General features: G+C 39.7%; 1 protein-coding gene across 4 annotated transcripts in view; it reads left to right on the forward strand.

Moving 5' to 3' along the window:
- The window catches only part of NDST2 (N-deacetylase and N-sulfotransferase 2), a 126,620-nt gene that overhangs the window by 22,703 nt on the left and 91,871 nt on the right, over positions 1-12,046 (forward strand). For 2 of the 4 annotated variants that reach the window (XM_041405173.1, XM_041405174.1), the window contains one exon: positions 1,416-1,494. The exons of the other annotated variants lie outside the window; for them this stretch is intronic. The gene's annotated coding sequence lies outside the window, so the exon portion shown is untranslated. Of the gene's footprint in view, positions 1-1,415; positions 1,495-12,046 lie in introns of those variants that run through there. 4 annotated transcript variants of the gene reach the window in all.

The raw sequence follows: 12,046 nt of genomic DNA on the forward strand, positions 1-12,046 counted from the left end.
TGTTTTAAAAAGGAACAGCGGGGCAAACGGTGTGAAAAGGTATAAGGGGAGAAGAAAGGCAAGTAAGTTTCAGGAATGATTTTTCAAGAATGGTGTCTTGCTACATTCTGCTTAAAATCTTAAAATAAATGGGAGCAAACTAGTACCAGATATAGAGGTCTAGTTGCACTGGTTTGTTCCCGTTTGCATCTAGTGGGGAAGGTTAAGGGAGCTCCCGGACTGTGAATTGCTGTTTGTGTTATGTGTGGCCACCTGCACACGATGGGATGGTATGAACAGGATTTACGCCTTTTAAATGTAGAGGAAGGCAGCAGAGAATTTTTCATTAATGAAATAAAGTGCATCTTAAAATTCCATTCAGAAAGTCGGTTTGGCTGCATCTGAACGGATAGGGAGCAGCCCTAAGCTGCTCTGTTTGCCTGGTGCCATAGGGTAAATAGTAAAATGTGTTCAGGTTCACTGCTCCCCTCAGGAACTTCTCTGGGTAGGTGCCAGGTGCCTGCTGGGCTCTGGTGTGGTGGAAATGGATAATGAGGAGTCATCACACGGAGCTGCTGCCCCAGACCTCGACTTGGGGGAGGAAGGACTTGCCTGTGCTTAGCATTTGCTGGGTGATTCCTGTAGGCTGGAAGGCAGCCCCTGGAATTAATTTGAGATTATTTAAAGAATTTGGAAAGTGTACCAGTCTGGAGATGTCCCTTTGCAAAGCAAAAAACCCTGAATCTTTGTTTTCAAGCACAACTATGAGGCAGCAATTTATATTGCTCCGTTTAATTTCTATACATGGTCTGTACATATCCCCAAGTTCAGCTCAGGTGGTCAGAGCATGGTGCTAATGGCACCAGGCTGTGGGTTTGATCCCTGTACGGACCATTCACTTAAGAGCTGGACTCAACCATCCTTGTGGATCTCTTCCAGCTCAGAATATTCTGTGATTCTATTATGCAGTCTGCACAATAATTTCAGTTGCTGTCTGAGCTGTGGTATTGAGGACTTCCTACGGGGGCATGTTTTAACTTTCTCATTATGAAGAAATGTCATTATGTGAAATTTAAGGCCAAGTTCTCTGGCAGTTATAGTCAAGGACGTTGGAACTCTCTTGCCTGGTGGACTGTTAACTCCTAAAACAAACCAAGGGGTTCTTGGCATAGTTTTTCTCTTACTGCTTTTCCTTCTATATACTGGGGGTTGGTTTCCATGATTGAGAAATACTGCCTTTGCTTTCGCTTGACATGTTTTTAGGGAGCCACAATAGTGTGTGCATTGTGTTGTTGAATATTTTCTGTTTAGAACAAAGTGGTTGGTTGAACAGCCTGTGTGCAATGCTCTTCATAAGCGTATGAAATAAAGTACTCTTTGATCTTTCTTTCCTGTGTATCTCTAATCTAGACCCATTCTGGGTTTTTTTCCCCCAGCTGGAGGGTGTGCTTGTAAGCCAGGCATTGTTGACTTTGCTCTGTGTGTTGGCTTCTGAACAAAGGCACTGCTGAAAAGGTGAGTGCTTAACTTCCATCCTCTTTGATGCAGGTTTATATTCAGAGGAACTGATAAATCCAGACTTGCCAAACCTGTCACCTTAAACTGTATCTGGGTTTGCAATGGAAAAAGTCTAATCTACCAGCTCATAAAATTGCAAGCATCAGCCATCAGAACACTGTGAGACTCTGGTTTAGTGTAAATTGTGTGGCATTCTGCAGCACTGGAAACCAGAGAGGCTGAAAGGTAGGCATGTTTCATCTCTTGAACAGGTGTGAATTTAGAGCTAGAGAAATCTCTGAGACCCTGAAAATAAATTATACAAATACAAGACCCAGCCTGTAATCTACACGGGAAGGGATGGCTGAGGGGCATGCATGACTACCTGTCTCCTACGTGGTTTTCTGAATTTCTCATAAGATTCTACATTTACCACATCAAATAGCTGAGATACCTGAGCATTAACTGAACAGACTTTTATCAAATCTACTAGACTGTTTATAAGATGGGGAATAAATTTAATGGCATTGCTCTGCTGTGAGTACTTACCAGGAGTTTTTCAAAATCTTCCCCTTCAGTCAGTGAAATACTGAGTGTGCCAGGCACGTAAAGTGCAGTGACTAAGGGGAGTGTCAAACTTAGTTTATAGGAAATAAACAAAACTTTTTTTAATAGGAAGTTATTAGTATTCTGAAGAAGGATAGATGAAAGTAAATATGTGATATTGTAATGTCTATATTCCTCTGTTTTCCGTGAGACTGCATTAACCATCAACCCAATTTCAGGATGTATCTTTGAAATCATGAAAGGCAAGGCAAGATTCTCCTCCTCATTTAGATAGATAAATTTGTCTGGTAAAGCACGATCTTGTTCTGTGATTATCTTGCTCTGTGATTTCAATGAGAAGAACCGATCTGACCAAGGACTCTTACAGTCTCCTAACTGAAGGACACTAAAATCAGTAGCTCACTGCATAGAACTCCAGAAGTAGTTCTGTGTGGCAAAAATGTGTCCCTGGCTGACATTTGACATGACACTATGCATTGAATTTAATATTCCATTTGGTTTGCAATGTTTCCTCTGTCGGGAAGTGGTGAGATGCAGTCATGAGGAATACAATATCAAGAAAGATTAGCAAGCAAGAAATAAGTTTAATTTAAGAGGTGGCAGGTAGATGTAAGGATCTGTCCAGAAGAAGTTACAGTTATGAAACTGTAATTTTATTAAATAATCATAAAGAATAATTCTCTGTACCTGGGGGCTTGTAGAGAATAATCGTTTCTAATAAGGTTGAGTTTAGCAATTATCATGGTACTCTTGAGGCTAAGCATTTTTGGTCTTTCTGTCGTTAGTGGCTAAGTCATGTGAGACTCAGTGATACAACTGAGCTGAGTTGAAAATAGCATTTTGGGTTTTTTTCTTCTAAAGCTTATTGTTGTAGACAAGGCCATAAAAGCAAGTAAGTCTCGTATGTTGAAGAAAACTGTAAGGGCAGGTACTGATGAGCCATGTGTTTTTGTGTTTGTCCTCTAGAAAACATAGATTTACTAAAAAGAGGCAAACCTTTCCCCATCCCAAGCAAACTCTCTTCATTTTATTTCCCAGTTTGATGCTATTATAAAATATGTAGTCTAAGGAATCTGCATCAAGTTGCTTCTTTCCTCTTGTCATTTCTCTCACCCTTCTAAATGAGTTACTCTTTGCCCTCTGCCCTATCCATGTAACTGGCTGAACTGTAGATGTGCAGGGACTTGGTGCAGCTACAAAGCAATATATAATGCACAAGCCAGATTTTTTAATCAGACAGCATGATGAGACCAGAGATACAAATATTGCTGGATTTAGCGATGTAGTTTCAGGTACGAAGGAAGCTGATTGCTCATCCCTCCTGTTCAGTGGTATCTGTTTGTGCTTTGATTTGTGATGCAGGAAGGCTTGAATATCTTTTTTGATACGTGTAGAATCTGTTGAGGGATCTTTGGAATCCTTAACATACTGCATTTTTGCTTCCTTTTCCATACCAAGAGAACGGATGATTTGGAAGTGGTTGTATGTACATAGGTTTACTGCTGGCAAACTTTCTAAGATCCCTTTTAACATCCTCACTCACACCAGAAATTCAGGTGCAGGACAGTTTTGGACCTCCATGTTGAAAACACCAGATTTGAACATGGAGTTGTGTTCTGCTGAGAGCTCTGGGCATTTAGGGCTGTATTAACAGCTATTGCCTGAAGCAGACCCTTCCTGCTGAGGAATCTTTTTCAACCAGACATCTCCCTCTCCAGTAAGCAGTAGTATACATCAGTAGTATCCTTGTGATTCCTTTCAGATGTGCTGGCCGTTGTGGATTTGAGTGCATGAGGATGGATATTGCACTGAATTTGGTGTCTCTGCCAAGCTGGCAGGATTGTTCCCAGCTGTCAGTGACTCACAGTAGCCGAGCTGCTGTCTCAGAGTTCAAGTTAATGGAATCTGCAGCTCAGTTTCCCTTGATTTGTTTGGCAGAGATGAAATTTCCCATGAACCAGCAAGAGCAGGAGGGAGAGTTCATATTCAAAGTAGTAGCTTTGAATATGTGTTGGGTCTGAAAAATTGCTGAGAAACACTGTCCTTGCTTCCTCAGCTCTTCCTTGGGAATAACTCCTTGCCAATAGTCATGCTTTCAGGTGTTTCCTTTTGTTTTGTCTAGCTTCTTCCACTGTTCTTACTGCTTACATCCTCCAATTTCCAGAACTGTATTAAATATGTGATAAATGTATGGCACATGATTGTCATCTTATTCTTTCTCTGAATGGATGGCAAACTTCATTTGGATTTAGAGGTTCAGGGTAACTACTTTATTTATGCCAAAGAAAAAGTGCACAAATGTCATCAATGTAATTCATTAATAGAATTAATTTATTTACTGGGTGTAAAGTTACATTTTATCCTGTCTTTTTTGCCACTTGACATTTTTACCAACCAGGTTATCTTATGGTAATATGGAAGGATATTTGGAATAACTGGAGTGTACCACATACAATGGGGACGTGGTTTTACTTGTTGATTTTGACAGTTGTTCTGATAGTGTGTGATTACTCTGGAGAGCCTGCTGGACTCCTGTAGAGCTGTGTTTGGATCTAGGCAGTATTAAGTGCTGGCTAGTGAACAGCACTGATTCTTCCAGAATCAGCAGGAACCTTTGAATTTTGTTTATTTTCTTTGAAGACAGCTGTTAGGTGACTGAGAATCACTGTCAGTTTCCAAAATAAACAGATCTTCTGAAACTTATTTGCCTTCTTCATGGTCTGTTACAGAGTATCAGAATATTGGAAGCAAGCTCCAGAAGAGATGGCTGAACTCTTGGAGCTGGATTATAATGCATGTGGACCTTGGGCATGTGTATGAAGAGTATTTTCTGGTTCAGGGTGCTGTTAGAAAATGCATGCAAGTCCAAGAAAATAGCAGATGTTTGCTATTCAATGTTGTGGCTTTTCTATTGTCATTAATCTGTTAGAAGAAAGCTCCTAGAACCCAGAGTAAGAAGATGATATTCAGTTCACTAATCAGTAAGCAATACTGATAAGTAAGAAGGGAAGAAGCAATAGATACAGTTTTATTTTCTGGGTATACTAAGCAAGAACAGCCCAAGAAGATTAAATGTGTATATTTTTTAGACTTCAAGTGTATTTTTCCATTAAGCAGGATTGGTTTCTCCTCTTCAGCTCTGTATTCGCTTCTGTTGTCTACCCTTTTATAAGCAATAATCCCATCTTTCTCAATGGAATCACAGAAGTGAAACTCCTCTGTTTCTATGTAGCACAGGTTTGCCAAATCGAGTTTATAGGGCATGGTATTCATAGTGAGGTTAAGGACCCTTTCAGGGTACTTCTCTCTATTACTACGAAGTACTTGTCTTACTGTCTGGTAAAAACGGGGGGGTTTTGTTACATCCACCATCACAGGGAAATACAGAAATAGTCTTCCTGCCTCAGAGTTATTCTCAAGGCATGTGGAGGGCAGGAGTTTCATGTGTTGACTGAAGACTTGTTTGCATGAATACACTGAGAAAAGATAAAATCAGTGTTTTACAGCTAGGAAGTCAGCATGTAGTAAACTCAAGAATCAACAAGTACCTTAAATCATGGTACTTATTCAGAACTTATTTTCTTATTCACAAAAAAGTTTACCTGAGTTTGCTGTGTCTTTAGCTTTCTTTCTAAATACCTGAAGACTAAAAGCTCCCATATATGACAAGGAATTTTATAATGATCTCCCCTACTGATTTCAGTGACCTATTCAATTCTGCAGAAGTCATACAGTACATGCAAAAGTTCTTTATGTTTATCACTTGGATTTCTTCATGTTGGTGTTGTGGCACTGACTTGGTGCTTGTGGCACCCAACCTCCTTCCATCTCGAGTCCTAAGAGCAGTCTTTGCTAGAGGACATGTTATAGTTAATATCAGACTGATTGGAGTAACCTATTTATGGTCTTAGAAATGTACTAGAAATTGTGCTTGGGAATGTACAGTAGCTGATAATACTGAAAATATTGTGTAGATACTGTTTGTTACCCAGACTTCAACATGCAGTGTTTTCTAGTCACTTTAAAGCCTAGGAAAGGATAGAAGAGAAGCAGGGGCAGAGAGCTACATGCACAAATGAGAAGGACCACAGTACCAGATAAATACGATTCTAACCTTTTTAAAGTATTGAATACTTCAGCACAGGGTGTTTGGAACCTCTCAGGCATGCATGATCGAGGGAAAAGAGGAAAAAAGAGCCAGATTGATATAAACTTGCACAATTGACCAATATTTGAACAACATAAACTCCAGCTCTGAATTTTCTTCTGTACTACCTTACAGTTCCCTGATTTTTGTGAACTAATATAATTAACTGCAGGGAAACTGCATCAAAATTCACTCTGTTTCTAGAAGCTTTTTGTGGAAGGGGATCTCCCACAAAAGACTTATTAAATTTATCTTTGTCCTCTACTCTACCTTTTCACTCAGTTATGTATTTATAACTTGTTCTTCCTTACCCTCTTGATAGTTCAGAATTCCAAATCCTTCAGTCATTCTCTCCTTGCAGCTGCTGTCTGAATTCATTCCATCTGACTTCTGCAGTCTAATAGAGGAAATCTTAGATAAAGCATGTAATGTTTTGTTTTGGAAATTAGGAATCAAAAGCATATGTTTCAAGGGAGGAAGGGACTATCTCCATCTCAGAGTACTTCAACTGCTGTCCTAAGTGGCTCGTCCTGTGTTAAAAAGTGAATAATCTGGTAAATTTCCATCTGTTGTCAAGATAGCCAGTCAAAATCAGAGCTTTTAACACAAGAATACTGTAGACTGTTTCTTTTATTGAACCACTTGGGGGGCTCTGAATGTAAGGGACTTTGCTGTGTGTGATGTAGCATCAAAGGTGGAAAATGTGCGGAAGTCCTTCAGCCAAGTCCTAAAGGCAGCAAGCAGTCTCAGGGTCAGCTGTGCAGCACTGGCTAGTTGGCAATTGTCTTCCCAACCTGAAATGGCACCTGGAGCTTACTGTTTGCCATGTCATTATTAAGAAAAGTACACATTTATTCTTTTGGCTCCACATTTTAAAAGCAGTTTACAGCTTCATGTCTGTTCTCCTTTCTCCTAGTGCTCTGTGACTCTTGTGTTTGACCTGTTTTCTTGCTCTTTTTTCTTGAGCTGAAATATTTTATCTTGTCAGAAAAAGAGGTCCCTCTTGCTTTTATTTTCTGTGTTGTAACTTCAGTAGCTGAATTTGAAGTATGGTAGTTGCTTACTTTCCAAGACAGTAGAGGTGAGGAAAAGCAGCAATGTGAAGTGGGTAGGTGCATCAGTGTAACATACGAGAGAATAGTGTGATGACAAAAGGCACTGAGCTTCTAAATAAGCACAGGGAGAATGTGTGTGTAGAGAGGGAGGTGTCTCAAAAAGCTGTGTTTGTTCTCTTGAGGCTCCCAAGTGCTATAATTGAGTCAACATGTCAAAGTGAAGTATGTCCTGAGCTTTGGGAGCAGGGAAAACCTGCATCTTCTGCACATACAGGTTTGGATGAACCCCATCTTACAGCAATAATAAGCACTCTGCTTTTGCACTGCTGAAACTACAGCTCAACAGAATAGCTGCCCAACCAAGCTCTATAACTGATGTTTCTCTAAGAACTGCTTTAAATCTTTGGTTGGGAAGCTGTGAGTAATTGGCTTCACCTTTGCTTCTGATGCAGATGTGAACAAAGGTGATGAACAGAGGGGAACATGACTGAATGTGCTATTGAGATACAGGCAAAACAAACTGAAAGGGTCTTCCTTAATTTATTTCTAAGTCTCAGAGAAACAAATATCCCTATGTATTGCCATATTTCTTATGTTGGTGTAATGTTTTGGGAATATACTGAATTCCCTTTACTGTAGGATTTTTGCATTTTGAATGGATGGCAAAGGGTTGATTACAGCCCTTTGTCCTGGCCGTTTGTTGCAGCCTTTGGCTGTGTGACTTCATGCATGATGCTGTGCTGGCAGCTCTCTCCTTGGCTGTAGCTCATTGCAGCATTGCTCTAGGAAATCATATGAAATTGAAAGTTCTTTAAAGCCAATGTTACCTTGCTAACACGCTAATTTTGTCTTGATTGGGTTTTATGTAGAACATCTACCTTTGGTGCTTTTGTATTTTATAAATCGGGCTTACTGACATATCTGATGATCTGATTGTTTCCATAGTGACAGCAATGGCAAAAATCTGAAAAAGGAAGGTGACAGCACTGTATTTTTAAGATGAACTGTTTTACAGAGGAATGGTTTGAGGGGGTGGGAATACAGTAGATTTTTTTCAAGCAGTAACAGGATATATTTTTTCAAGCAGTAGTACTTACTTGGAGGTCAGAGAGGAAAGATTTGGCTTGCTATTTTGGCATTTATTTGTGTGGGGAAGTAGTGAGCACAAGGTTAATCTAGGTAATATGAGATGTTTTCAGCAACGTCTCCTTTCTCGTTTCTCCAAAAGATAACATCTTGAATTGCAGAAAACTGAAATGTGTGGATTATCTTCACAGGAAAGGTAGATGTCAATATGCCTGTGAGAAAATGTGTTACATACTTTTGTTTCAAAATTTCTCCCTTCCAAATTCATAAACTAAACACAGAAAGCTTTTAGTATTAAAAATTGGACACAAAGCCATTAGTGAGAGCTTCAACCTTCTTTTGTCCTTTGGTAAATTCAGTTACTTGTTTCATTTTCTGGGAACAAGGCTTTATTGCCTTTCATTACACATCATATTATTTGCATTTGAAAGTAAGATACCTTGAGAGAATGGAGGCATATTTGTTTAGAGTCCATGCTGCAACAGAGAGGGGTTTTTTTAAAGCATTTTGTAGGAGACACAAGCTTCCCTAACATTCCCTTTTGTCGTTGGTGTCGATGCTTCTTCCTGTGGTGCAGTCACTTGAAGCAGTGCCTGACATACAATATATGCCTGCTGTTCTTATATCAGCACAGACAAGTGAGAGGAGATGATGTGAGAGATGCTTGTAAATGATGTCAAATATTTTCATTCAGGGGTGACTTTTTTTCTGTGAATCAATGGTTAGCATTCTGGTTGAATCACCATACCTGGAGGTATTTAAAATATGTGTAGATATGGAACTTAGGGACTGCCAAGTCTACCACTTGGTTTGATTTAGGTGTACCTGGCAGTGCTAGCTTGATGAGTTGGGCTGCATCTTAAAGGTCTTTTCCAACAAAATGATGCTATGATTCAAAGCTTGCTTCTCCTGCCCACCCTGTGGCAGTGCCTAGGATCTGTGGTCATGCTGGGGACCTTGTGCCCAGGTAGTTCTAGCAAGAGCTTAGAAAGAATAAGTCAGCCTCTGCTGCCCATCTCCAGGTGGCCAGCACATCCTCCAGCCCTGGGGAAATCAGGCAGGCTGGTAGCAAGACACAGGTGCTACACTCCAATTTAACACATTGTTAAATTCATATCTCTTATGCCTTCCAGCCAAAATGTGGCATCATACTGTAAACTGAATATGTGTTACATCTTATTTCACTGGGGAAGAGAAGCCGGCAGCTGGGAGTTTGTGTTGCTTTTTAAGTTGCACAGGTTGGTTGGTTATCTGTGCCAGAGGCCTCTTGGGTCACATCTGCATTAGTACCTCAGCTGGTTCTTCTGTCATTTTGGTGTCTTGGGAGTGGTGTGCATAAAAATATATCATTTATGGTTCTTCTTTATATTTGTCTGCAGTGTTCTGATCAGCTTGTTGAAAAGTGTTTGATTCTGGTTTTCCATTGACCTGAAGGAAGGGGAAGTTTCCCTGTTTTTTACAACGGGTCACTGTGTAGAACAGGGAAGTGGTTTAGAAATCATGGGAGCAGTTTGTTGTTGAAGAAAGGCTGAAGAAAATGGTGTCATCTGTTCTTAAAAAATGTCCTCTTATTTGCAGAATGATACAAATTTAAATAATTTTTTTCTTAAGAAACTGGTTCATTTATAGATACTTGAGTTGTTGAAATGCTGACTTAGTGAAAAAAAAGACTAGTTAGTTGGTGTTATCTCTATGCCCCCACTGCTCCCCACCCAAAAAAATCCTCAACCCGTTGTTTTTGTGCTATTTTTGCTGATGGAGTTTCAAGGCATTGCTTAGTGCTTTGTCTTAAGTAGTGTCCTGTGTCCCAAGCATATGTTGGACATCACTTGTATTTCAGTAGCATTATGAAATGTAGACAGAAGTAGACATTTAGGCATGCCTCTGTCATGTGAAACATATTTAGTTTCTTCAAATTTACAGGTTTAAATTCTTCTGATCCCCATTGGAATGAAGGGGTGGGTAGTGTTTTTCTTTCTTGCACTGCTAGTGGTAGCAGTTAGTACTGATTCATTGGTGTTGACCCCTCTGCTGCTTGTTAAAAGGTAGCTTTATTTGCAGAGGTATCACAGTGAGCTTAATTTGGCTTGCTGCATCTTCGTAGCTGTTTTAATCTTATATGAAATAGATGAAATCCAAAAGGAAATTTGCAACGAAAAGAAAGAAAAACCTAAACCAAAACTAGCTATTCACATGTAAATGTACCTTATAAAGCCATAGACCGTGTAGATTTAGATATTATTGTATTAATTTCTTGAAGTAGAACTTTCCCTTAGATCTTGGGAAAACATCTGCAAGGAAGAGTGCATCTCTTATACGTCTTTTGCTCCTGGTTCCAATTACAGGCAGCTGTCTGAATTATACTCAGTGAAAACTGCTAATTGTGCCCTTGTAAACTCTTTTAGTTTAGAGGAAAATGTATTTATTTGCATGAAAATGTTTGCATGTGAAATACTGAAAACCCTTCCTGCAGATACAAAATTTTAGAATTCAAAACATATAAGCCTCTAATTCTCTCCTAAAAGCTGTTCCTTCCCTGGCTGATAGCTTTTACCTTGCCATGTGTCATTAACAGTTACTGCTGTTGCAAGTTCTTGGATAACAGATTGAGGTGTCTCTGCATGCTGGTTTAGATGGCATTTGCTAAACAAATTGTTAGGAATCTAGCAGTCTCTAGACTTCATTTGCTCTTTGTCTCTTACGAAACATGAAACTCCTGTGATGTGAAGGATTTTGCATTTATTCTTTTTGTTTATAAAGTAGTGGAGGGTTCCTATTTTATGAAAAGTTTTTAAAACACTGACTAATTAAAAAAAATGACCTCAAGTAGGTTAAAATTTCAGTCTCCACCTCTGTGGTGAATAATGCTGATTCTTTTAAAGAGCTTTTTATTAAAGTCTTTTATCCTTGATTAATTTTGTGGCAGACTTTAAAATAGGAAACTATTGGGTTAATATAATTTTGCTTATTAGAGAAATATGTTTTGATAAAATTGCATGCATGAAGTCCACCTCTCCTGTTTTGGGGTGGTGTGCCTGCAGTGGGAAAGGCCTGGTAACTCAGTGGCACAGTATGTTCTTTTACTGATGGCACACACACTGTATCATCAGTGTCTGTACTCATTCCTACCTTGAAATCACTTCTGTTGGGAATAGCTCAGAGATATTTCAGCCATGGTTTTCGATTTAAACCAAGATGCTTTGGCTTTCCCAAGTGCTGTTCTCAGAATTTTTTGAGGTCTTGATGATTTTTGTGCGCTTTCCAATCATGTTTTTTAGCCTTTTTTATTCCCAGAAACCATTTGTTACCTGGGCAGGTGCAGTTCAGGATGCTGTGGTGTGCCACTGCCAATGCTGTCCCAGTGAGGTTCACCCCTGCTTCCCACTGATTCACTCCTCTGTAAAATTGCTGTCAGTAGAGATGGTAGCTTCTGTAACACAAGAGCTGTGTGGAGACCACCAAACTTGATCAGAACTCAAGTCAGTTTCGTTCTCAGCCAGCCTGAAGCTATTGATGCATTTCAGCTTTTATTATTGCCTGGCAGGCACACATGGTGGCAGTCCTTTGACTCTTGGCTGTACTGTACTGTTTATTCTTCTGTTTTGGAAGCTGGATAAGGCCTTGATTCTGTGTGGGCATGCTTCACCCTTCACGTCAGTACCTCTTGGTAGGGTGCCTTTTGAGATACTAGTTTTAGCCAATTCATAGTAGATTT

The sequence above is a fragment of the Onychostruthus taczanowskii genome, unplaced genomic scaffold, assembly GCF_017590055.1.
Source record: "Onychostruthus taczanowskii isolate IOZ18803 unplaced genomic scaffold, ASM1759005v1 scaffold22, whole genome shotgun sequence".
Classification (NCBI taxonomy): domain Eukaryota; kingdom Metazoa; phylum Chordata; class Aves; order Passeriformes; family Passeridae; genus Onychostruthus; species Onychostruthus taczanowskii.